The sequence below is a fragment of the Aquarana catesbeiana genome, linkage group LG01, assembly GCF_042186555.1.
Source record: "Aquarana catesbeiana isolate 2022-GZ linkage group LG01, ASM4218655v1, whole genome shotgun sequence".
In the NCBI taxonomy this organism is placed as follows: Eukaryota; Metazoa; Chordata; class Amphibia; order Anura; family Ranidae; genus Aquarana; species Aquarana catesbeiana.
The window spans coordinates 317,133,502-317,160,313 of NC_133324.1; positions in this window are offsets into that span (position 1 = coordinate 317,133,502).

Genomic DNA, 26,812 nt, shown 5'->3' on the forward strand with positions numbered 1-26,812 from the left:
TCAGTTCATCACTCTTCTTTTTCACAAAGAAGAAGCCAGCACCAGCAGGAGGTGAGGATTTGCGGATGAACCCTCAAGAAAGTGCGTTGGCAAAATAGTCCTCCATGGCTTTATCCTCCGAGACAGACAAAGGGTAAACTCGGCCAAGAGGGGACATGGCACCAGGTTGAAGGTCAATTGCGCAATCATATGACCGGTGTGGAGGCAAACTACCGGCTTGACCTTTGTCAAAGACATCGCTAAATTCACGGTAATCCTCTGGCAAGGAGGAGAGTGAAGAGGTGCACAAGACCTAAACCACTTTCTGAAAACATGTTATACTGCATTGTGGCGACTAGGAAAGAACCTCAGCACAAAGCCAATCAAAAGAGGGGTCATGCCTAATGAGGTGAGGAAACGACTTGATATTGGATTATCTTATAATGAAGAGCCCCTATGGCCATGGTCAACAGAGCAGTCTCATGAGTCACATGGGCAGGCCGTAGAGGTCTCCCATCAATAGCCTCAATGGCAAGTGGAGTGGCGCAAAGCTGCAGCGGAATTGAGTGCTTAGACACAAATGCACATTCTATGAACAGGCCTGTAGCCCCAGAGTTGACTAGAGCCTGTGTATTGATGGACCACTCAGACCAAGGAAGGTTAACCGGAACTAGAGGCTTATCCTTCAGGATAACTGGTGATGTACTAACTAACCAACTAACTAAGGTCTGTCCCCTACAGGACCTTGGGTGCAGGCGTTTCCCGTATGGGTAGGAACATAGGCATAAAGGCATTATCTCTCCCTCCTCATAAAGGCCCTCTCCTCCGCAGAGAGACTTGTGAAGCCCAACTGCATCACTGGCAGACTCGGTACCAGGAAGCATGGGAGGTGAGGGAGGCAAGGTTGAGACTGCAAAGCTCAGAGCCAAATGTCCAGGAGGCTTCCACAAGAGCTCTTTAAAGGAAGGTCTCTCTCGGAGTCTGGAGTCAATGAGAATGGCAAATATGATCACCTTCTTCAGATATGTAGGTATGTCTTGGGCTGCTATCTCATCTTTGATGTTATCGGAGAGACCATGAGAAAAATCAGCCATGTGGGCCTCATTGTTCCAAGCAATCTCTGCTGCCAGAGTACGGAATTCAATGACGTACTCGGCAACAGTTCTCGTACTTTGTTTGATGGACATGAGGCTCTTGGCCACAGGAGTGGAGCGCGCGGGAATGTCAAATACCCTTTTAAAAGGAAGCCACAAACTCAGGGTAACTCAGGACAACTGGTCTTTGCATCTCCCATAGAGGGTTTACCCAGGCCAAAGCTCTATCAGAAAGCAAAGAAATAATGAAGCCTACTTTGGTTCTGTCTGTGGGGAACACATGGGGCAGCATCTCAAAGTATATTCCAGCCTGGTTGAGAAACCCTCTGCATTGAACTGGATCGCCCCCAAATCACTGGGCAAGCGGAGCGGAACCAGACATACCTCTTACAGAGGTAATATTAAAGGCGGTGCCTGCACAGAGGCTAAAGCAGCAGCAGGGATGGTCTGCAACACAGGTTTTACCAGAACAGCCACAGTGGGAGGATCCAGGTGAGCAGTGTGAATCAGGAGCATCTGTTACGCTATGGCAAACTGATCCATGTGGTGGTCCTGCTCATTCAATCTGGAAAAAATATTACCAATAGGTGATTTGCCTGCATCCTCTGAGCCTACTGTCAGAAACCATGAATAAGATGGAGACAGAAAATGCAGTAAAAATCTGTGGGCTGCCAATCAGGATTTGCAAGCACTTTAGGAAGGGCACTATGGGCTCTACGGGCCTGCGTTTGAATTCTTGTTGGCTGTGGGACACTACTTGTGCTAGCCACCACTCCAGCTTGAACTGCACTTATGGGACTCGCCACGTTACCAAGTGTTACTGCAGTGCTGGTTTGTCAATGACCAAAAGGTAGAGTGGCACTAGTACCGACACTCTGCTGCATACGAGAATCATGCAGTTGTAGCACCTCAGCAACAGACAAACAGGATTGGGTATGCCTAACCTTAGTAGGGACCTCTACTCCGTTGTCAGAGCTATGATAGTGAGTACTCCACATTGCTCTCATCTGTCATGCTCAGTACCCTGTAGGCCTCTTCACTAGTGTACCTTTTGGCCAATAAATTTACAGCTACCTAGTGTGACTCACAAGTAAAAAAGCACCTGGTTGTCGAGGACTGTTTGAACTGCTACAAAAAAATGTAACTGCTAGTGCTAGCAGAGATCAGGCCTGACTCTGCTAATGCTGTGGTTTTGTGTACTGTGTATCGGAAGTGACAGTGATCTACTGATACTGCACTTATTTGGGTGGGCTGGGCGGAGGGGCTAAACGCAGGTGCTGGCAGGTGTCGGAGCTGATCCTGCTAACGCCACTTTTTTGGGAACACTATACTATTGGGGATGCTAGTATAGTTCTGATCAGATCAACTATATTGATCCGTTCACACACTATACTAGAAATGGAGGTGTATAGTGTGTGTGTGTTAGTGTTACTGGGAATCAAAGGATTAAAATCTGATGCTGTCTGGGATTGACGCTAACTGGTGTCACCCGTGACACTTATACAGTTATGCGAAAAAATATCTGTACACTGTACTAATGATACTGTGGCAGGGAGTGAAAGGGCTAACTGGGGGGTGATCAGGGGGTTAAAACTTTATTAGGGAATATGGGGCGGGACCCTGACACTAGATAAGACTGACGCTGACGCAAACTAGCTAACTAGCGTCACCCGTGACACTAATACAGTGGTTAGAAAAAAAAAATGACACTGTGACAGGGAGTGAAAGGGTTAACTGGGGTGATCAAGGGGTTAAACCTTTATTAGGAAATATATAGCGGGTACCCTGAACCTATCTCGGACTGACGCTAACTACCGCAAACTGCCCCTAACGCTGTTTGGCGTCACAAGTGACACCAATACAGTGATCAGTAAAAAATCTGTACACTGTACTTGGTGACACTGACAGGGAGTGAAAGGGTTAACTGGGGTGATCAGAGGGTTAAATATGTGCCTATTTGTACTGGTGTCAGTGTAGTGCTTGTGTATTAAAAGGGCTCCAGGAGGGGAGATTGCATCACTTCCTGTGCCTGTGTTTACCTTACACAGGCACAGAACTGTCTTCCATTGGTTTTACTTAACTCCTCATAAAAATAACTCAGGTTCGTTTGACAACGTCTGCCTTTTATGAATCCATGCTGTCTGTTGCTTAACCACTCTGCGCCCGTGCTATAGCCGAAAGACGGCTACAGTGCATTGCATAATTGCCGGGAGGGTGTCCCTGGACGTCTTCCTGTTTACTTGTTCCCTGTCATCAGTGCCACGTATCAGTGCCATCTGTCATCAGTGCCACATCAGTGTCACGTATCATCAGTGCCATGTATCAGTGCCATCTGTCATCAGTGCCACATCAGTGTCACATGTCATCAGTGCCACGTATTAGTGCCATCTGTCATCAGTGCCACATCAGTGTCACGTGCCATCAGTGCCACGTATTAGTGCAATCTGTCATCAGTGCCACATCAGTGCCATGTATCAGTGCCATCTGTCATCAGTGCCACATCAGTGTCACGTGTCATTGTCCTGGTGCTCTAGGGCCTTCAAAAGTGTAATAGGTAGTCAACAAGTTAGATGTGTCATTTATGCTCCTAGAACACCTGATGGTGCTCCCTGCATGTCGGGCCTCTCTATGTGGCTAGGCTGTGAAAAAGTCCCACACATGTGGTATCACCATACTTAGGAGGAGTAGCAGAATGTATTTTGGGGCGTCATTTGTGGTATACGCATGCCATGTGAGAGAAATAACCTATTACAATGACAATTTTGTGGAAAAAAAAATCTTCATTTTGCAAAGAATTGTGGGAAAAAAATGACAACATCAAAAACTTCACCATGCATCTTATTAAATACCTTGGAATGTCTACTTTTAAAAAATGAGTCATTTGGGGGGTATTTGTACTTTCCTGGCTTGTTCGGGTCACAAGAAATGAGATAGACCACCAGTACATCAGGTGTGATCATTTTTTTTTGCACCACAGCTTGTAGACTCTCTAACTTTCACACAGACCAAAAAAATATCCACTAATTTGGGTTATTTTTATCAAAGATATGTAGCAGTATAAATTGTGGCCAAAATTTATGAAGAAAAATTAATCATTTGCAAAATTTTATCACAGAAACTAAGAAAAATGTGTTTTTTTCAAAATTTTCAGTCTTTTTTCATTTATAGTGCAAAAAATAAAAAACCCAGAGGTGATCAAATACCACCAAAAGAAAGCTCTATTTGTTTGAAAAAAAGGACAAAAAAATTCATTTGGGTACAGTATTACATGACTGAGTAATTGTCATTCAAAATGTGAGAGCACTGAAACCTGAAAATTGGTCTGGGCAGGAGGGTGATTTAAGTGCCCAGTAAGCAAGTGGTTAAAATATTTTTTTCCAGCAAGAACTCATCTATGTGTTTTTTTATTAAACTCTCCAGTATCTTCCCGACTATAGAAGTTAAACTAACAAGTCTACAGTTACATGGTAAAGACTTTGATCCCTTTTAAATATGGGCACCAGATGGCCCTACACCAATCCAGCGGTACCATTCCAGTCATTAATGAGTCCCTAAAAATTTGAAACAATGGCTTTGAAATTACAGCTCAATTCTTTTAGGATCTGTGGGTTAATGCCATCTGGTCCAGGTGCTTTATCCACCTTTATTCTGTTTAAATATTTCTGGACCATATCACTTTGAGCCATTGTGGATCATTTGTGGCTGCATCAATACCATCCCCATTATGGACATGAGCTCCCCCATGCTCCTTTGTATACACAGAGCTGAAGAAATTATTTAATACATTTGCCTTCTTGTCCCCAGTCACCCACTCTAGATTATTTTGTAAAGGGCCTACGTGCTCAGACCTGACTTTTTTACTATTAATATATTAGAAGAATTTTTGGGTTTTGTCATACAATCTTTTGCTTTGCTTTTTATATATTCTGTTATATTCTTTGTAACATTTAAACAATGATAGTGTTCCTTCATTCTTATATTTTTTTATAAAGCTCTTTTATTATTATTTATTAACTTTGGCCATGAGCCACATAGGTTTTATTTTTAGCCTTTTAACTTTTTGCCCATGGGAATATACTTTGCAGTGAGTTTGCATACAATCTTTTTCCCATCTCTGCTCTGTGTTCATCGATACCAATATTCCGTCCCAGTCTAAAGGCTCGTACACACGGTACAAAAATCAGAAGGGAAAAGTCTGAAGATGAGCTGTCTGTGGATTTTCAGATCGTTGGTGCGGTGTATTCGACAGACGATTTGACTTTTACATCAGACAAAAGCTGGAGGTGCAGACTATAAAACTTTTTTCTGATGTGAACTCAACGTCTGATTTTTGGATGGTCAGTATAGAAATCCATCACACAAAAGTCGAAAGTACAAACACGCATGCTTGCTCGAAATCAAGGAACAACTGGGAAGAGTTTGGTCTTGTAAACTACTGTTCGTAATCTAGAATTAACACTTGTGATACGGCAATTGATGAAATGTCAAAATTCTCATCTTTTTTAACCACTTGACAACTGAACACTTAAACCCCCCTCCTGCCCAGACCAATTTTCAGCTTTCAGTGCTCTCACACTTTGAATGACAATTACTCAGTCATGTAATACTGTACCCAAATGAATTGTTTGTCCTTTTTTTTCACACAAATAGAGCTTTCTTTTGGTGGTATTTGATTACCTCTGGGTTTTTTATTTTTTGCACTATAAATGAAAAAAGACCGAAAATTTTGAAAAAAACAAATTTTTCTCAGTTTCTGGGTCAAAATTTTGCAAATTATTAATTTTTCTTCATAAATTTTGGCCACAATTTATACTGCTACATATCTTTGGTAAAAATAGCCCAAATTAGTGGATATTATTTGGTCTTTGTGAAAGTTAGAATGTCTACAAGCTGTGGTGCAAATCATAAAAAATTGATCACACCTGATGTACTGGTGGCTTATCTCATTTCTTGCAACCCTAACAAGCCAGGAAAGTACAAATACCCCCCAAATGACCCCTTTTTTGAAAGTAGACATTCCAAGGTATTTAGTAAGATACATGGTGAGGTTTTTGATGTTGTCATTTTTTCCCACAATTCTTTGCAAAATTAAGTTTTTTTTTTAATTTGTTTTTTTTTTTTCCTCAAAATTGTCATTGTAACAGGTTATTTCTCTCACATAGAATGTGTATACCACACATGACACCCCAAAATACATTCTGCTACTCTTCCTGAGTATTACGATACCACATGTGTGGGACTTTTTCACAGCCTGGCCACATAGAGAGGCCCAACATGCAGGGAGCACCATCAGGTGTTCTAGGAGCATAAATGACACATCTTGACTACCTATTACACTTTTGAAGGCCCTAGAGCACCAGGACAATGACATGTGACACTGATGTGGCACTGATAACAGATGGCACTAATACGTGGCACTGATGGCATGTAACACTGATGTGGCACTGATGACAGATGGCACTAATACATGGCACTGATGACACGTGATACTGATGACAGATGGCACTAATATGTGGCACTGATGACACGTGGCACTGATGATAGATGTCACTAATACATGGCATTGATGACAGATGGCATTAATACGTGGCACTGATGACAGATGGCACTAATACGTGGCACTGATGACACGTGACACTGATGACAGATGGCACTAATATGTGGCACTGATGACAGATGGCACTAATACGTGGCACTGATGACATGTGACACTGATGACAGATGACACTAATATGTGGCACTGATGACAGATGGCACTGATACGTGGCACTGATGACACGTGACACTGATAACAGATAGCATGTGACACTGACAGGTGGCACTGATGACAGATGGCACTGATACGTGGCAATGATGACACGTGACACTGACACGTGGCACTGGAGGCAGGTGGCACTGATAGGTGGCACTGGGGACAGATGGCACTGGCAGGTGGCACTGGGGACCGATGGCATTGACAGGTCACACTGAGGACAGATGGCACTTGGGACAGATGGCACTGTGTTGTGTTAGTGTACCTGATTTTTTTTCACTCCTGCTGCAGCACGGAAGCTCTCCCTCCTCACACGCTGTCTCTGTGTGAGGAGGGAGAGTCAGGGATGAGAGATGATCTCATATGTTTAAATATGAGATCATCTCTCATTGGACACTCTGATCGAGTGCTAAATGGCCGCTGTGATTGGCCATTTAGCATGATCTGTCATTTGCTGTGTCCAAGGGACATGGCCAACACAGATTTCCCCCGCCACGCGTTCACGGTGGCGCACAGGGGCAATGTAAATAGGAAGCCGTCCAGGGACGCCCTCCAGCCAATTGAGCACCGCGCTGTAGCCATCTTTCGGCTATAGCGCGGGCACAAAGTGGTTAATGGGATAATAATGAAGCTGCTTTGCTGTTGATACTGATGTAGTTATGCCAAATGTATTTTAAAAGGCATTTGTTTTGTACGATCTGAAAATCGGGAATCAACATTCACCAAACTTCTACTAACACAAAATTAGCAGAAGGGGCCCAAAGGGTGGCGCTTGAGAAATAAAACTTCCTCTTTATACACTCATAGTACGTCACTACGTTTGTGTTTGTTAAATGACAATTTGTATATTGTTAGTATCCTGCACATGCCCTTTTGACAAAAATCAGATGCTAGGTCGTCCAACAATCAGACCGTGTGTACGAGGCTTAAGTCTTGGAGAGCAGCCCTTGGAAAATTTACTCTCTTAACCTTTTGCCACCCATGCTATAGCCGAAAGACGGCTACAGCACAGGCCCAAATTGCCAGGAGGACATCCATGTACAGCCTCCCGTGCATGTGTTGCCTGCGCACCCCCTGCGGGGCATGCACGGCTCGCTCTGTGATCAGCGAGTCTATGAGACTCTGCTGATCACAGATCGGAGTAAGGGGCCGATCCTGACCCCTTACCACGTGATCAGCTACCAGCCAATGACAGCTGATCATATGATGTAAACAGAGCAGGTAATCAGCATTTTCTTTTTTCTCCTCACGCTGTTAGTGTGAGGAGGAGAAAAAAGCAGATTACCATCTGGAGTAAATGGGACATCGGCCCCGCACACTCCAGATCCACTGCTGCTAAGTAGTGCCCACCAGTGCCACTCACCAGTGCCCACCAGTACTACCTACAAGTGCATATCAGCACTGCTAAGCAGTGCCCACCAGTGCCACTTACCAGTGCCCACCAGTGTCACATATCGATGCCCACCAGTGCCACCTATCAGTGTTCATCAGTGCTGCCAAACAGTGCCCTTCAGTGCCTCATCATCAGTGCCACCTATCAGTGAAGAATGAAGCCAAGATTCATCAACACCAATTAAATCATAGTTCTCCTCATGCACCAGAGCTTCCAACTCACCTGTTTTGCTTGGCAGACTTCTGGCATTGGCAAACAAACACTTTAATGCATTGTCCCATGTTTCACATGTATGTTGCATATATTTTATTTTAGTACAAATAGTACCATTTCCAATGGTTGTTTGTAATAGGAGAACCTAAATATATCATCTGCCATAGCCCTCCTTCCATCTTTCCCCATTCCACCCACCAATAGGGAATAACTTCTGTCTGGCCAGTCTGCCCCATTATAATCAAATTCACCCCCCCCCCCCAATCCTAGTTTAAATACTCCTCCAGCCTTCCCATGAACCTCTTCCCCAGCACAGCAGACCCCCTTCTATTTAGGTGCAAACCATCTTTAGCATATAGGTTTCACCCCAATTGAAAGTCAGCCCAGTGCTCTAAAAACCAAAATTTCTCTTTCCTACACCAGGTCTTTATCCTTGCATCCCCCTGTCTTTCCTGTGTTGCGCATGGCATGATTTCAGAGAATATCACCTTGGAAGTCCTTCCCTTCAACTTGCAGCCTAGTTCATTAAATTGTTTCTTAAGGCGCCTCCACCTTCCATATATTCTGTCATTGGTTCCAACGTGGACTAGGACAGCTGGGTCATGCCCAGCCCCTCACAGTACTTTATCAACCCGGTCCACCACATGCCGAACCCTGGCACCAGGGAAACAGCAAACCATTTGGTTGAGGCAATCCTGGTGACAAATTATTCTATCAGTCCTTATGATTATGGAATACCCTATTAGCAGCAACTGTCTAGGCCTACCTGCACTACCCTCACCACCCCTATTAGATGGGCTACTCTCCCGGCTGTTAGGTGTAGCAGTGACATCTAGGGTTGCCACCTCTGAGCTTGCCACCCCCATATCTTCAACCGACTTGGCAAATCTGTTAGGGTGCTCAAACCCAGGGCTGGCCTTTCTTTTCTGTGAGCCCCTACCACTCCCGCTAACTACATTAACCCATTTTCCTACCTGATAATCCTGATTTATCCACCCTCCCCAAGAATCCTACTAGCCACTTGCTCAGTGAGCAGAGGACCCCTTTCAAGGTTGTCAGTTCTGGCCAGTGTTGCAATTTGCTCCACCAGATCTCTAATGCGAGCTTCCAGAAGGACAACCTGCTCAGATCTGTCGCAGCGGTATTGTCAGGAAGGGCATGCCAGCACCCAAGATGGCTGCCGAAGAAGACGACCTGTTACCTCTGCCTCTCAGGAAGGGCATGCCAGCACCCAAGATAGCTGCCGAAGAAGATGACCTGTTACCTCTGCCCCTGTCAGAATTCCATTGGTGCACACACACCCTGTGACAGCTTTTGACACCCAAACAGGCTACTTAAACTCAGTCAGTTTCAGGACTCAGTGCTGTCTGCTCTACAGCGTTCCCTGTGTATCCTGCAATTACCTACCTGACTTCCGTTCCTGTTGTGACCCAGCTTGCTTCCTGACGTTCCTGTTTCCTGCCTGCATCCGACCCCAGCTTGTCCTCTACTCTGCATCTGCCTGCTCCTTCTGCCACTTCGCTGCCAGTCTGCTGACGACCCGGCCTGTAATCTGATTCCACTTCTGCTTCAGCCTCTGTTCCTGACGTGCCCGTTTGTGTATGACCCGGCCTGCCTGTACCTGCCTTCTCTTCAGCCTCGAGGGTGCCACCATCCCTTCTGCTACACCTGCACTTCTGCCTGTGGGGACCGGTTGTCTACTCACTCCAGCTACCTGCCTACCACTGCTCTGGGATTCCTACAGACACCTCTACAGCCCGGCCGAGTGCTCCGATCCAGCTCCAGGTTCAGTGATCCTGCCAGGCACTCGTGCGACTCTGCATCTTGGTGCTTCCTGTCAGCTCTATCAGGGGCTCCAAGTCAGAGTTGTAAGAGAGGCTGTCCTCTGCATATCAGGAGGACCCAGAGTGCCAACTCCTGAAAAGTTCCACGGAGAATGCAAGGAGTTCAGAGCCTTCCGCAACGCATGCAAACTCTTTTTTTCGCTACAACCACGAACCTTCTCCCTGGAAGCCACCAAGGTCGGGTTTGTCATTTCCTTGCTTCAGGGGGAACCACAGGCCTGGGTTCACCAACTCCTTGAACAAAAGGCCACATCTCTGACGGACTTAGCCTCCTTTTTTTGGAGCCATGGCTCAGTTATATGAAGACCCCCAGCAAGCCGCTACTGCGGAAGCCACCCTTCACATGCTTCAGCAGGGTCACAGGGCCGTGGAGGACTATGTTTCAGAAATCAGGCGCTGGAGTTCCGATACCAACTGGAACGATGCTGCCCTGCATTAACAGTTCCGCATGGGCCTTTCTGATAATCTCAAGGACGAGCTAGCACGAACAGGTGTCCCCTCCACCTTGGAGACACTTATAAATTTGTCAATCCAGATTGACCGTCGCTTAAGGAAACGTAGGTCGGAACGAGCCACCAACCAGTCCCGTCCAGTATGGATGCTTCCACGAGTGTCTGGTTCTTTCAGTCCCACTTCACCTGCTCCTGCTGCATCCGCTTCAGACGCACCTGAACCCATGAAGCTTGGTCTCCTCCGTCCTTCTCTGACTACAGAAGAACGCCAGCGCAGATGCCAGCTAAATCTTTGCCTGTACTGTGGAGGATCAGGACATTATGTGAGGTCTTGTCCGGTCAAGATCCGCAACTGCCTCTCAGTTACATCCACTTCTCCTCCATCTCTACCCAATCACTCTGCTCATCTTGCTCTTCCCATTTTGTTACAGCTCCCAGGAGGAACTATCCAGACCCCCGCTATAATTGACTCTGGAGCTTGCAGCTGTTTCATAGATTTAGCTTTTGCTGCCAAACATCAAATTCCTCTACTACCCAAGGCTCAGAGACTTTCTGTACATCTGGCAGACGGATCCACCATTAAATCTGGATTGGTTACTCATGAAACCATCCCATTATCTACCACCATTGCCGAGAACCATCAAGAGCTTCTATGCCTAGATGCAATCGCTTCCCCTCTGTTCCCAATCATTCTGGGTATGCCTTGGTTAAAAGCTCATAACCCTCACATTAACTGGTTTACAGAAGAAATCAAGTTTCTTTCCCCCTATTGGCTTCAGCATTGTTGGCAAGAGAATCATCAGGACTAATCTCCCCTGCTGTGCATCGATTTGGAGTCCGAAGCCCGCCAAGTCGTTCCAGTAGCATATCACGACTTTCTGGATGTTTTCAGCAAAAAAGGGGCAGAAACGCTTCCATCTCATAGGGCTTATGACTGTCTAATTGAGCTCCTTCCTGGGGTTGAAGTTCCTTTTGGCGGGATCTTTCCTCTATCTGAATCTGAACTTGTTGCTTTGAAAGACTACATTGATGACAGCCTTAAAAAGGGGTTTATTCGCCCCTCCACATCTCCTGCTGGTGCGGGGATCTTCTTTGTAGAACAAAAAGACCACTCATTACGGCCCTGTGTGGACTACCGTGAACTTAATAAGGGCACTGTAAAAAACTGTTACCCTCTTCCACTTGTGCCTGAATTATTCCAGCGACTCGGTACGGCCACCATTTTCACAAAATTGGATCTTCGGGGTGCTTAGAATCTGGTTCGCCTTCGACAACACGGACTTTATGCAAAACCAGAGAATTGTGTATTTGAACGCCAAAGCATCCAATTCTTGGGTTTAATCATTTCCACCGAAGGCATCCAGATGGATCCCCAGAAGGTTACAGCCATCCTGGATTGGCCTGCTCCCAGTGATACGAAGGGTGTCCAACGTTTCGTGGGGTTTGCAAATTTTTATCGAAAATTCATCAGAAATTTTTCTGCAATCATATCCCCCATTACAAGTTTAACCAAACAAGGTACAAGATTCTCTTGGTCTCTGGAAGCTCAGAAAGCTTTTGACACCCTAAAAAGACTTTTCACATCTGCATCTGTCCTGAAACACCCTGACCCAGCCTTGCCCTACGTCTTGGAAGTAGACGCCTCAGAAACAGCGGTAGGAGCAATATTGTCTCAGAGGCGGGGAGCTAAGGCTCTACTGCATCCAGTTGCTTTTTTTTCCCGCAAGCTGTCAAATGCCGAAAGGAACTACAATGTCGGGGACCGTGAACTTTTGGCCATCAAAGCCGCCCTGGAGGAATGGAGGTACCTTCTAGAGGGGGCCGCACACCCAATCTTGATCTATACCGATCATAAGAACCTCGAATATTTAAGAACAGCAAAAAGATTGAAACCCCGACAAGCCAGGTGGGCACTATTCTTTTCTAGATTCACTTTTCACTTAACATTCAGGCCTGGATCCAAGAATGCAAAACCCAATGCGTTATCACGCATGTTCAGCAAACCTGAAGAAATCTCATCTCCGGATACCATTCTATCCCCTGGGAACTTCCTGTTACTTCAAGGAGAGTTAATAAAACAAATTAAACAAACTAGTAAGGAACCCTTCACCAACCGGGGTCTCTCTACTGGCAAAGGATGGGCTACTTTGGCATGAAGACAAGGTCTTTGTGCCGGAAGACCTCTGAATGGCCATCCTGGTGCGATGCCATGATCATGTGCTGGCAGGTCATTTTGGCATTGGCAAGACAACTGAATTAGTACAACGGACATTTTGGTGGCCTGGGGTGGAAAAAGATTGCAGGAAATATGTGGAATCTTGCACCACTTGCATCCGCAATAAAACCAGCAGATCCAGAGCCTGGGGTCTGCTAAAACCCTTACCTGTCCCCAGTAAACCTTGGAAGATGATCTCAATAGATTTTATTGTAGAACTTCCCCCATCTGAGGGCCACAACACAATTTTTGTAGTTGTCAATAGACTATCTAAGATGGCACACTTCCTGCCCATGAAGGGCACACCATCTGCTCGAGAAACAGCTCAAACCTTTGTCAAGGAGATCGTAAGGCTTCATGGGATTCCGGCCAATATTGTGTCCGACCATGGGGTGCAGTTTACATCCAGATTCTGGAGAGCCTTATGTGATGCACTCGGGAACTTTCATTTTCTTCTGCATATCACCCACAAACGAATGAGCAGACAGAAAGGACTAATCAAACCCTCGAACAGTACCTGAGATGTTTCTCCTCATTTTCTCAAGACGATTGGGCTTCTCTGCTTCCCCTGGCCGAGTTTTATTATAACAATTCAGTACACTCTGCTACAAAGCAATCTCCATTTTTTGCAAACTACGGTTTCCACCCTTCTTTTTTGTCTAATACAATTCCAGATTCCCCTGTACCAGCTGTTTCCGAAACTATAAATTTCTTCAACGCCAATAACAAACTGCTACAGGAAACAATAGCCAAGACACAGGCATACAATAAGGAAATTTTTGACAGAAAAAGAAGGGGAAAATTGATCTTGAACCCTGGTGACCAAGTGTGGCTAGCAACTACTAATTTGAAACTGGCCTGTCCCTCAAAGAAACTGGGCCCTAAATTTATAGGACCATTTCCGGTGAAGAGATGGATTAATGAGGTTGCGTATGAATTAGAGTTGCCTGAGTCATTTAGAATCCACCCTGTGTTCCACATAACCTTGTTGAAACCTGCCATTCCTGACCCATTCCCAGGACGAAGTTCCGGCCCGCCTGAACCTGTAATTATTGACGGGGAGGAAGAGTTTGAGGTGGAAACAATCTTAGACTGCAGGAAGAGAAGAAATCAGATCCAGTTCCTGATAAAATGGAAAGGGTATGGGCCAGAGGACAACTCCTGGGAACCTGAAGGTAATATCCATGCCCAAAATTTGGTTCAAGCTTTTAAGAACTCCCATCCGGACAAGTGGGCCAAGTTGGGCATCCGGAGGCTGCCCTTTGGGGGGGGCAGTGTCAGGAAGGGCATGCCAGCACCCAAGATGGCTGCCGAAGAAGATGACCTGTTACCTCTGCCCCGTCAGAATTCCATTGGTGCACACACACCCTGTGACAGCTTTTGACACCCAAACAGGCTACTTAAACTCACTCAGTTTCCAGACTCAGTGCTGTCTGCTCTACAGCGTTCCCTGTGTATCCTGCAATTACCTACCTGACTTCCGTTCCTGTTGTGACCTGGCTTGCTTCCTGACGTTCCTGTTTCCTGCCTGCATCCAACCCCGGCTTGTCCTCTACTCTGCATCTGCCTGCTCCTTCTGCCACTTCGCTGCCAGTCTGCTGACGACCCGGCCTGTAATCTGATTCCGCTTCCGCTTCAGCCTCTGTTCCTGACGTGCCCGTTTATGTATGACCCGGCCTGGCTGTACCTGCCTTCTCTTCAGGCTCGAGGGTGCCACCATCCCTTCTGCTGCACCTGCACTTCTGCCTGTGGGGACCGGTTGTCTACTCACTCCAGCTACCTGCCTACCACTGCTCTGGGATTCCTACAGACATCTCTACAGCCCGGCCGAGTGCTCCAATCCAGCTCCAGGTTCAGTGATCCCGCCAGGCACTCGTGCGACTCTGCATCTTGGTGCTTCCTGTCAGCTCTATCAGGGGCTCCAAGTCAGAGTTGTAAGAGAGGCCGTCCTCTGCATATCAGGCTCCATCACCAGGTACGTGACAGGTATCCATCCTGGAGCTGTTGCTCCATTGTTGTATACATGAGGCACACTGTGCACTGCCCAAAACCTTCAATCTTGCTAGCACAGATTTTCCCAGTTATAACATTAATACTGTGACGGATCCTATCCCACACTCCGCTGAGTGCTTCCGTCAGTAATACCGCTTCCTCCAGTCTGACCATCAGAGAGATATATTATTATAGCTGCATTGAATACAAGTCTAGCCGAAAATAGCTTGTAGAATCTTGAATGATTTATTGGGCAGAATACAGCCTTTTTATACACTTTTTAACACAATGGGTTAGATAACGAGGTAGGGCTGGCTCATGGATACTTCCCCCTCCCCTTTAGCAACAACTTAGCAGACAACTATATAATTAACATGTTAATTAACACAGCACTTAAGGCACCCTATGTGACCAGACAGTATGTTTCCGGAGGTCAATGTGATCAGCTCTTTCAATGATCATGTATTGTTCAGAATTAACAACCAAGAATAGTGTAGCGCTGGTAGATTTGCGATCTACCATATGTTAGGTAAATTTAGTAACTTGTTCATTAAATAGGTTAAGTTTGCCTCTGTTCCAGCTTGACTGACGTTGTGTGTGTTTCCAGACTGACCGGTGGGTGTCGCTGTTATCACTGGTCAGTGTTGGAAGGGCAACGTGTCGAAGCGTATGGATGCTCCTCTGTCCCGGAGACAACTCGGTGGAAGTGGTCCTCCGAGTTGCATTCTGGGCGAGGGTATTTATGGGACAGACGCCATATTGAGGGGTTCGTTTTACAGCCACCTGCTGGCCCTCCTGGCCGACAGGTATGCGTTAGAGAGCAATCTTGTGGTCCTCAGTTCCGGAGGCCCACGCCGCTGCGGCGCAGGGGTGGGCCCAGAAGCTTGTCTGGGGCCTACCACAGCAGCCGAGGAATGGTCCTGAGCTGTCTATCCAAAAGGGAAGAAGCTGGACAACCGAGGAGATCCCAGGGGAGGACCCGTCATGGAAGGATTACGCAGCATGCTGGTCTGGAGAGGGGCCTGGTGACTCCTTGGAGGAGGTATCCTAAAAAGTAACTATACAGCATGGTGTTGCTGGGTTGGCTTAAAGGTTCAAGCACTGTGACTGACGTTCATAACAGAAAACCGATACATCCTGTGGCAGAGGATCGTACAGGTTTGCCCCAAACAAGTCTGTGGCAGAGACTTTTGTTCATGCTACGTACTGGCTGCTAGGCAAGTGAGAGAGGCCTATCCAGGCGAGCAAAGAGTGTGTCCCACGAGGGGAGCGCATTCTATTGTAATATCTAAATTCTACCAGGACATTTGTCAAGAACCTTACAAGAAGATATTTGAGTTTCTTCTGCAGTTTCCCTTCTGCCTCTTTCCTGCTACTTCCTTAGTAAATCATTTAATAAAGCATTGAAAAAGCATTCAAGTGTTGGTGCGTGTATCGTCCAGAGGTAAACTCAACGGAACCCTAGACCTGGTGCCGGTAAAACAGAGCGAAGGAGCGTGAAGGTAACAAGCCCGCTTAAACCAGCAGCTCCACTGAGAGTTAGGGCTACAATAGTCTTTGGGAAAATCCAAGAAAACAGTCTCTCAAAAATGTAACAAAAAAAAGATTTATATAGCAATACCGAATAACAGGGTGAATGTGGACAGAAAAGGTCCCTGCAGCCAGTGTCGGCGACAAATATGAAACAGGAATTTTCAGCTGTTACTTACAGGTTTAATGACTCCTGGTATATTCTCCTGTTTTCAACTCCGGTTTTTAACTCACCACTTAGTCAAGTTCCACTTGGTCTAAGTTCCAACAAGCTCAAGGATGAGCAAGCTCAGAAATGAGTTCTACAGAGAGTTATATAGGACCTGAAAAACCTGTGACCAATTAACCACTCCCCTTAATTAGTAGTCTGAAGGAAGAAAAGAAAAAAAGCTAAAAATGCAAACATAGCAATCACCAGCAGACAAAAGCAAAATAGTTTTTCACACTCCCCTAAAATTTCCCACTCTTCACCTTCCAACAAGCAAAGTATGCCTTCGGCCAGATCATATGTACTGATCAATTCATATTCTAAGAGGATCTAAGCACTTTTTGGCAGCTCCACCAAAATACATTTTTTTTTCTATGCCTGGAAGCTTAAGGAAGCATGTCATCCTGGGATCGCATTTACATACTGAAAGATTTATAATGCGGTGGAAAGAGGAGCGTATAGCCCATGATCTGATGGATATGGACTGAATAGTTCTGAAGGAAAAAGTGCAACTGGAGGAATTGGAAGCAAAAATGTATTGGCGTTCTTAAAGAATGGAGAGATTCAAAGACAGTGTAGAATTTGATAAATGGAATTAAGAATCCACAAGCTGCCTTCCATCCAAGGGGACCCTCCCTTTATTTATGTACCTAAGGGAGTTTATAAATATAGGTATACTTTATTCCTCAACTTTCACATACTCCTACTCCTTTTTAGCCACAACAAATGCCCATTCGTATGTCCCATTTCATCTTCCTCATCCATAAGGTCCTCATCATCTACCTGACCCTCTTCCAAAAGCTTCTCCTAAATGCTCAAAGTAAACGCATCATCTTGTTCATCACACTCATTTGTATGGAGAGATGTTTTCTTTCTACGAAACAAACTCTACGTAAGAAGAGAATAAAAGTTTTCAAAAATTTGAATTCATCAACTCCAAATACTGCTTCAAAATCTACACCTCTCCATACGAGGACGTAATGTTCTTTCCTGTTAACCCCTGTTTCTTTTCGCCCTCTTCCTGTATGTTTCTCTTTAGGGCACTCCTCATTTTGTTCTCTGTTTTCCTTAATTCTTTACCCTGTCCTTTTTGGTCTCCCTTTTCTTCTCAAAAAATATCACCTACCTTTTAGGTTTCCCTTTTCTTTTCTTTTTTTTGCTCCACTATCGCTTTGATCAGTTTCATTACCCAAAAAATACCTTTGTCACGTACCTTGGTTGCAGACCGAGTTGACAAGAGGGCTTCTCTTGCGGCACTGGTCCGAGCCCCCCTGAACGGGGTGACAGAGGTAAAAAGCTCAAAGAAGCACCTGTGCCAGTAGCTGGGTAGCAGGTGATTGCCATGAATAAAGAACGTAGTCGAGAGGAGCCAGAGTGAACACGGTGAGGCAGCAGCGTGGATAGGAAGCAGGCAGGGCAAGGTTCAGTAGCAGGCCAAGGTCAGTAGCAGGGGAGCAGACACAATTGGGTCCAGTAGCAGGCCAGGGTCAGTGCCAGGGAAGCACGCAGAGCAAGGTCCAGGAGCAGACTTAGGTCAGTACCAGGGAAGCAGCCAGAGCAAAGTCAGAGGCAAGCCGAGGTCAGTACACACTGGATATTAGCCTGAGATTGTCTGTGTGCTGTTACATGTGCACGAGCCTTAGCTGCATGGGAAAGAGCAGTAGCTGCGCTAGAATAAGCGTTAGCTGTGAGAAAAGCATTAGCTGTATTCGTTTCCTGACACACTTGCGCATTCCCCATATTCCTTTCTCTTTCAACATCTACTATCATTCCCTGTCAAATCAAAAGGTGTTGTTCCTTTCTCACTTTTTCTTTGTTTTACAATTTTTCTAATTTCTTCCTCAAGAGTTTATTCCATTTGTCAAATTCTACACTGTCTTTCAATCTCTCCATTCTTTAAGAAGGCCAATACATTTTTCTTCCAGTTGCACTTTTTCCTTCAGAACTATTTACTCTATATCCATCAGATCATGGGCTATACGCTCCTCTTTCCACCGCTTCGGAAATCTTGCAGTATATAAATGTGATCCCAGGATGACTTGCTTCCTTAAGCCTCCAGGAATATTATTTTTCCTAATATAGGATTCAAGAAAGCATATATCCCATTTCCACGTCAAATGTCTGCACCAGAGCATGCAAAAATATGAAAAATTTGAGCGCTGTTTCAAAAGTTGGGGGCACGCTACAAAATACCCCTAACCCACATATACATTGGGGGGGGGGTATAGCGTGCTGGCCTAGAGAGATGTGTATTGATTTAACCACTTCAATACAGGGCATTTTCAGCCCCTTCCTGCCCAGGTCAATTTTCAGTTTTCAGCGCTGTTGCATTTTGAATGGCAATTGCGCGGTCATGCAACACTGCACCCAAATGACATTTTTATCTTTCTTTCCCCACAAATAGAGCTTTCTTTTGGTGGTATTTGATCACCTCTGCTGTTTTTATTTTTTGCGCTATAAACAAAAGAAGAGTGACAAGTTTGAAAAAAACACAATTTTTTTCACTCTTTGCTATAATAAATATCCCAATTTTTTATATATAGAAAAAAACAAAATTCTTCCTCTGTTTAGGCCGATATGTATTCTTCTGCCTATTTTTGGTAAGAAAACTTGCAATAAGCGTATATTGATTGGTTTGCGCAAGTTATAGCGTCTACAAAATAGTTGATAGTTTTATGTCATTTTTAGTATTTATTTATTTTTTTACTAGTAATGGCGACGGTCTGTGATTTTTTTATCATGACTGCGACATTGCGCCGGGCACATCGGACACTTTTGACACTATTTTGGGACCGTTCACATTTATACAGCGATCAGTGCAATAAAAATGCACTGATTACTGTATAAATGTCACTGGCAGGGAATGGGTTAACACTAGGGGGCGATCAAGGGGTTAAATGTGTTACCCAAGGAGTGATTCTAACTGTAGGGGGAGGGGACTCACAAGGGGAGAAGACCGATCAGTGTTCCTCTGTACTGGGAACACACGATCGGTCTCCTCTCAACTGACAGGACGTGGATCTGTGTGTTTTGCTCTGTTATCGGGCAATCGCAGGTGCCCGGTGGACATCGCGGCCGCCAGGCACGCGCACCGGCTCCCGAGTGACGCAGCAGGCGCGCGCCCCTTAGACGGCCGGGAAGCCCAGGACGTCATTTGACGCCCGCCCAGGATGGGAGATGCCTCCTGCGGATGTCATATTACTATGGGCGGGATGCCAAGTGGTTAAAGTTGAGAGGTTGCAAAAAAAAAAAAAAACGTTTTGGAGGAGCTACCAAAAAGTGCTTAGATCCTCTTAGAATATGAATGGATCATATGATGGCATAATGGAAGGAATCATTTATGCCAGTGTCAACATCTGCCAGCTGTGATCCCACCCTTGGCCTTTAGCTTGTCATCCTTACCACAGCAGCACCCCATTGCTCTGTGGTCACTCTTACCACAAAATGCCATTTGCACTTCTGGTCATCTGCTTAACACCAGCTCCAGTTGGCCAAGCTTCCCCACAAGACCCCAGTTGTATCTGGCCATCCTTACCGGAAGATGGCTACCCTGACCATCAACCCTTTTGACCAGCCATACCCACAACACCACCCTTTGACCACCCTTTCCCTAAAGTGCCACTTGACCCTTCCGTAACCATGCTAAGCCACAGGTCACCCCCTGCCTACTCGACCCAACACCACCCTTTCCCCGAATGCCACTTGCCCCATTCAGTAACCACGCTAAGCCCACCTCCTGCCTACTTGACCCAACACCACCCTTTCCCTGAATGCCACTTGCCCCATTCAGTCACCACACTAAGCCACAGGTCACCCCCCTGCCTACTTGACCCAACACCACCCTTTCCCCGAATGCCACTTGCCCCTTCAGTAACCACGCTAAGCCACAGGTATATTACAGGCCTACGTATGTGACCCACTCCAGCACCTATACTATCTATGAGGCCTGGAAGGCCCTTTATATATGAAGGGTTTTTGGCAACCACCGGGATTCGAACTCACCACCTGGTGCTTGTTAGGCCGTCACCTTACATGCTGCGCCACCGGCTGAGTTGGTGTGAGACCCAAGCAAAAAGCAGGGTGTTAGCATGGACGATGGGAACAGCACGGTCCAGGAGCCGGATTCAATCCACTGACCACTCAAGCTCTAGAATACCTCATCATCTTTACAAGCCACGAGAAGCGCTGTGTTTCCAATGGAAGGACAATACATACATTGTAAAAACCGAGATCTCACCACGAAAAAGTGGAAGATTCACGTTACACCAAACTCGGGATTCAAACTCAAAGCATGCTGCGTATAGACACCTGCCTTAACCCACTGCACCACTAAGTATGCCAGGTAAACTTTCAGCCAAAAGCTGGGTGTAAGCATATGTATTACTCAACTAATAACCCAACGGTTGGATTTGAGCCTGAGGACTGAGCGTGCCTAATGTGCGTCTTAACATGCATTTTTGCAGCACTTGTGGACGTCACTTCCTTCAGTGGAACAAAAAGTATGTTGTCCTCAGGCTCAAATCCAACGGTTGGGTTATTAGTGGAATTACACATATGCTTACACCCTGCTTTTGGGTTAAGCTCTACATAGCAAGCTCGGTGGTCCAGTGGCCTAAGGCAGGAGTCTCTAAACAGCATGTCTTGAGTTTGAATCCTGAGCCTGACATGAGGTATTTTATTGTAATGCCCATTTTTATGGTGAGTTCTCTGTTTTTACAATGTAGGCATTGTCTTTCATGGAGGCAACCAACTCTTCTCGTGGCTCGTAAAGATAGCGAGGTGTCCTAGAGTATGAGAAGTCAATAGATCAAAACCAGCTCTTGGTGTGTACCATTCCTATTATGACTGCTATCACCCTGACTTTTGCATGCCTCACACAACAACTCAGCTGGTGGCGCAGCGCGTAAGGTGACGGTCTAACAAGCACCAGGTTGTGAGTTCAAATCCTGGTGGTCTCCAGACCTCATAGATACAGGCTGTAAAGAACCTGATTGGTTGGCCTAGTATAGGTGTGGTCACGTTGTAAATACGTATGTCTGCTAGGGTGGTCCCTGTGGCAAATAGGCCTGTAATATACAAGTGCTGTGTGGGAATGGGAGGCCAACTGGAGCTAGGTGGACACAAGGGGTCTTGTGAGTATAAGACCAAGGAAAGCGGGGGGGGGGGGGAGTCAAGTAGGCAGGGAGTGACCTGTGGCTTAGCATGGTTACTGAAGGGTAGGGTGGCTTTCAGGGTGGTGTTGTGGGTGGGGTTGGTCCATCCTGCGGTAAGGATGGCCAGATAAAAGTGGGTGTGTTGTGGGGATGATAGGCCAACTGGAGCTGACCCAATGGGTTAAGGGTGAACAGGGGGGGGTGTACAAGTGGTGTTCTGGGCACTAGTGCTGTGGTAAAGGATGGCTACAGAAGGGATGGTGTTGTGGGTCAGGGGAGACAAGTGGGGTGTTATAGGGATGATTGACCAACTGGAGCTGCTGTTAAGCAGATGGCCAGAAGTGCAAGTGGCCACAGAGCAAATGGGGTGCTGAGGAAGGTATATTAAGGCATTATGCCTCCGTCCCACATTATGCCTCCGTCCCACATCAAATGTATTATTCTAAGAGGATCTAAGCACATTTTTCTTTTTTTTTTTCTATGCCTGGAAGCTTAAGGAAGCATGTCATCCTGGGATCGCATTTACATACTGAAAGATTTATAATGCGGTGGAAAGAGGAGCGTATAGCCCATGATCTGATGGATATGGACTGAATAGTTCTGAAGGAAAAAGTGCAACTGGAGGAATTGGAAGCAAAAATGTATTGGCGTTCTTAAAGAATGGAGAGATTCAAAGACAGTGTAGAATTTGATAAATGGAATTAAGAATCCACAAGCTGCCTTCCATCCAAGGGGACCCTCCCTTTATTTATGTACCTAAGGGAGTTTATAAATATAGGTATACTTTATTCCTCAACTTTCACATACTCCTACTCCTTTTTAGCCACAACAAATGCCCATTCGTATGTCCCATTTCATCTTCCTCATCCATAAGGTCCTCATCATCTACCTGACCCTCTTCCAAAAGCTTCTCCTAAATGCTCAAAGTAAACGCATCATCTTGTTCATCACACTCATTTGTATGGAGAGATGTTTTCTTTCTACGAAACAAACTCTACGTAAGAAGAGAATAAAAGTTTTCAAAAATTTGAATTCATCAACTCCAAATACTGCTTCAAAATCTACACCTCTCCATACGAGGGCGTAATGTTCTTTCCTGTTAACCCCTGTTTCTTTTCGCCCTCTTCCTGTATGTTTCTCTTTAGGGCACTCCTCATTTTGTTCTCTGTTTTCCTTAATTCTTTACCCTGTCCTTTTTGGTCTCCCTTTTCTTCTCAAAAAATATCACCTACCTTTTAGGTTTCCCTTTTCTTTTCTTTTTTTTGCTCCACTATCGCTTTGATCAGTTTCATTACCCAAAAAATACCTTTGTCACGTACCTTGGTTGCAGACCGAGTTGACAAGAGGGCTTCTCTTGCGGCACTGGTCCGAGCCCCCCTGAACGGGGTGACAGAGGTAAAAAGCTCAAAGAAGCACCTGTGCCAGTAGCTGGGTAGCAGGTGATTGCCATGAATAAAGAACGTAGTCGAGAGGAGCCAGAGTGAACACGGTGAGGCAGCAGCGTGGATAGGAAGCAGGCAGGGCAAGGTTCAGTAGCAGGCCAAGGTCAGTAGCAGGGGAGCAGACACAATTGGGTCCAGTAGCAGGCCAGGGTCAGTGCCAGGGAAGCACGCAGAGCAAGGTCCAGGAGCAGACTTAGGTCAGTACCAGGGAAGCAGCCAGAGCAAAGTCAGAGGCAAGCCGAGGTCAGTATCAAGAATCCACAGAGCAAGGTCAGGTATGAGCTGGATTACCTTTCAATAGGCAGCTAAGCGCCAATGTTTGTCAGTACACACTGGATATTAGCCTGAGATTGTCTGTGTGCTGTTACATGTGCACGAGCCTTAGCTGCATGGGAAAGAGCAGTAGCTGCGCTAGAATAAGCGTTAGCTGTGAGAAAAGCATTAGCTGTATTCGTTTCCTGACACACTTGCGCATTCCCCATATTCCTTTCTCTTTCAACATCTACTATCATTCCCTGTCAAATCAAAAGGTGTTGTTCCTTTCTCACTTTTTCTTTGTTTTACAATTTTTCTAATTTCTTCCTCAAGAGTTTATTCCATTTGTCAAATTCTACACTGTCTTTCAATCTCTCCATTCTTTAAGAAGGCCAATACATTTTTCTTCCAGTTGCACTTTTTCCTTCAGAACTATTTACTCTATATCCATCAGATCATGGGCTATACGCTCCTCTTTCCACCGCTTCGGAAATCTTGCAGTATATAAATGTGATCCCAGGATGACTTGCTTCCTTAAGCCTCCAGGAATATTATTTTTCCTAATATAGGATTCAAGAAAGCATATATCCCATTTCCACGTCAAATGTCTGCACCAGAGCATGCAAAAATATGAAAAATTTGAGCGCTGTTTCAAAAGTTGGGGGCACGCTACAAAATACCCCTAACCCACATATACATTGGGGGGGGGGGTATAGCGTGCTGGCCTAGAGAGATGTGTATTGATTTAACCACTTCAATACAGGGCATTTTCAGCCCCTTCCTGCCCAGGTCAATTTTCAGTTTTCAGCGCTGTTGCATTTTGAATGGCAATTGCGCGGTCATGCAACACTGCACCCAAATGACATTTTTATCTTTCTTTCCCCACAAATAGAGCTTTCTTTTGGTGGTATTTGATCACCTCTGCTGTTTTTATTTTTTGCGCTATAAACAAAAGAAGAGTGACAAGTTTGAAAAAAACACAATTTTTTTCACTTTTTGCTATAATAAATATCCCAATTTTTTATATATAGAAAAAAACAAAATTCTTCCTCTGTTTAGGCCGATATGTATTCTTCTGCCTATTTTTGGTAAGAAAACTTGCAATAAGCGTATATTGATTGGTTTGCGCAAGTTATAGCGTCTACAAAATAGTTGATAGTTTTATGTCATTTTTAGTATTTATTTATTTTTTTACTAGTAATGGCGACGGTCTGTGATTTTTTTATCATGACTGCGACATTGCGCCGGGCACATCGGACACTTTTGACACTATTTTGGGACCGTTCACATTTATACAGCGATCAGTGCAATAAAAATGCACTGATTACTGTATAAATGTCACTGGCAGGGAATGGGTTAACACTAGGGGGCGATCAAGGGGTTAAATGTGTTACCCAAGGAGTGATTCTAACTGTAGGGGGAGGGGACTCACAAGGGGAGAAGACCGATCAGTGTTCCTCTGTACTGGGAACACACGATCGGTCTCCTCTCAACTGACAGGACGTGGATCTGTGTGTTTTGCTCTGTTATCGGGCAATCGCAGGTGCCCGGCGGACATCGCGGCCGCCAGGCACGCGCACCGGCTCCCGAGTGACGCAGCAGGCGCGCGCCCCTTAGACGGCCGGGAAGCCCAGGACGTCATTTGACGCCCGCCCAGGATGGGAGATGCCTCCTGCGGATGTCATATTACTATGGGCGGGATGCCAAGTGGTTAAAGTTGAGAGGTTGCAAAAAAAAAAAAAAACGTTTTGGAGGAGCTACCAAAAAGTGCTTAGATCCTCTTAGAATATGAATGGATCATATGATGGCATAATGGAAGGAATAATTTATGCCAGTGTCAACATCTGCCAGCTGTGATCCCACCCTTGGCCTTTAGCTTGTCATCCTTACCACAGCAGCACCCCATTGCTCTGTGGTCACTCTTACCACAAAATGCCATTTGCACTTCTGGTCATCTGCTTAACACCAGCTCCAGTTGGCCAAGCTTCCCCACAAGACCCCAGTTGTATCTGGCCATCCTTACCGGAAGATGGCTACCCTGACCATCAACCCTTTTGACCAGCCATACCCACAACACCACCCTTTGACCACCCTTTCCCTAAAGTGCCACTTGACCCTTCCGTAACCATGCTAAGCCACAGGTCACCCCCTGCCTACTCGACCCAACACCACCCTTTCCCCGAATGCCACTTGCCCCATTCAGTAACCACGCTAAGCCCACCTCCTGCCTACTTGACCCAACACCACCCTTTCCCTGAATGCCACTTGCCCCATTCAGTCACCACACTAAGCCACAGGTCACCCCCCTGCCTACTTGACCCAACACCACCCTTTCCCCGAATGCCACTTGCCCCTTCAGTAACCACGCTAAGCCACAGGTATATTACAGGCCTACGTATGTGACCCACTCCAGCACCTATACTATCTATGAGGCCTGGAAGGCCCTTTATATATGAAGGGTTTTTGGCAACCACCGGGATTCGAACTCACCACCTGGTGCTTGTTAGGCCGTCACCTTACATGCTGCGCCACCGGCTGAGTTGGTGTGAGACCCAAGCAAAAAGCAGGGTGTTAGCATGGACGATGGGAACAGCACGGTCCAGGAGCCGGATTCAATCCACTGACCACTCAAGCTCTAGAATACCTCATCATCTTTACAAGCCACGAGAAGCGCTGTGTTTCCAATGGAAGGACAATACATACATTGTAAAAACCGAGATCTCACCACGAAAAAGTGGAAGATTCACGTTACACCAAACTCGGGATTCAAACTCAAAGCATGCTGCGTATAGACACCTGCCTTAACCCACTGCACCACTAAGTATGCCAGGTAAACTTTCAGCCAAAAGCTGGGTGTAAGCATATGTATTACTCAACTAATAACCCAACGGTTGGATTTGAGCCTGAGGACTGAGCGTGCCTAATGTGCGTCTTAACATGCATTTTTGCAGCACTTGTGGACGTCACTTCCTTCAGTGGAACAAAAAGTATGTTGTCCTCAGGCTCAAATCCAACGGTTGGGTTATTAGTGGAATTACACATATGCTTACACCCTGCTTTTGGGTTAAGCTCTACATAGCAAGCTCGGTGGTCCAGTGGCCTAAGGCAGGAGTCTCTAAACAGCATGTCTTGTGTTTGAATCCTGAGCCTGACATGAGGTGTTTTATTGTAATGCCCATTTTTATGGTGAGTTCTCTGTTTTTACAATGTAGGCATTGTCTTTCATGGAGGCAACCAACTCTTCTCGTGGCTCGTAAAGATAGCGAGGTGTCCTAGAGTATGAGAAGTCA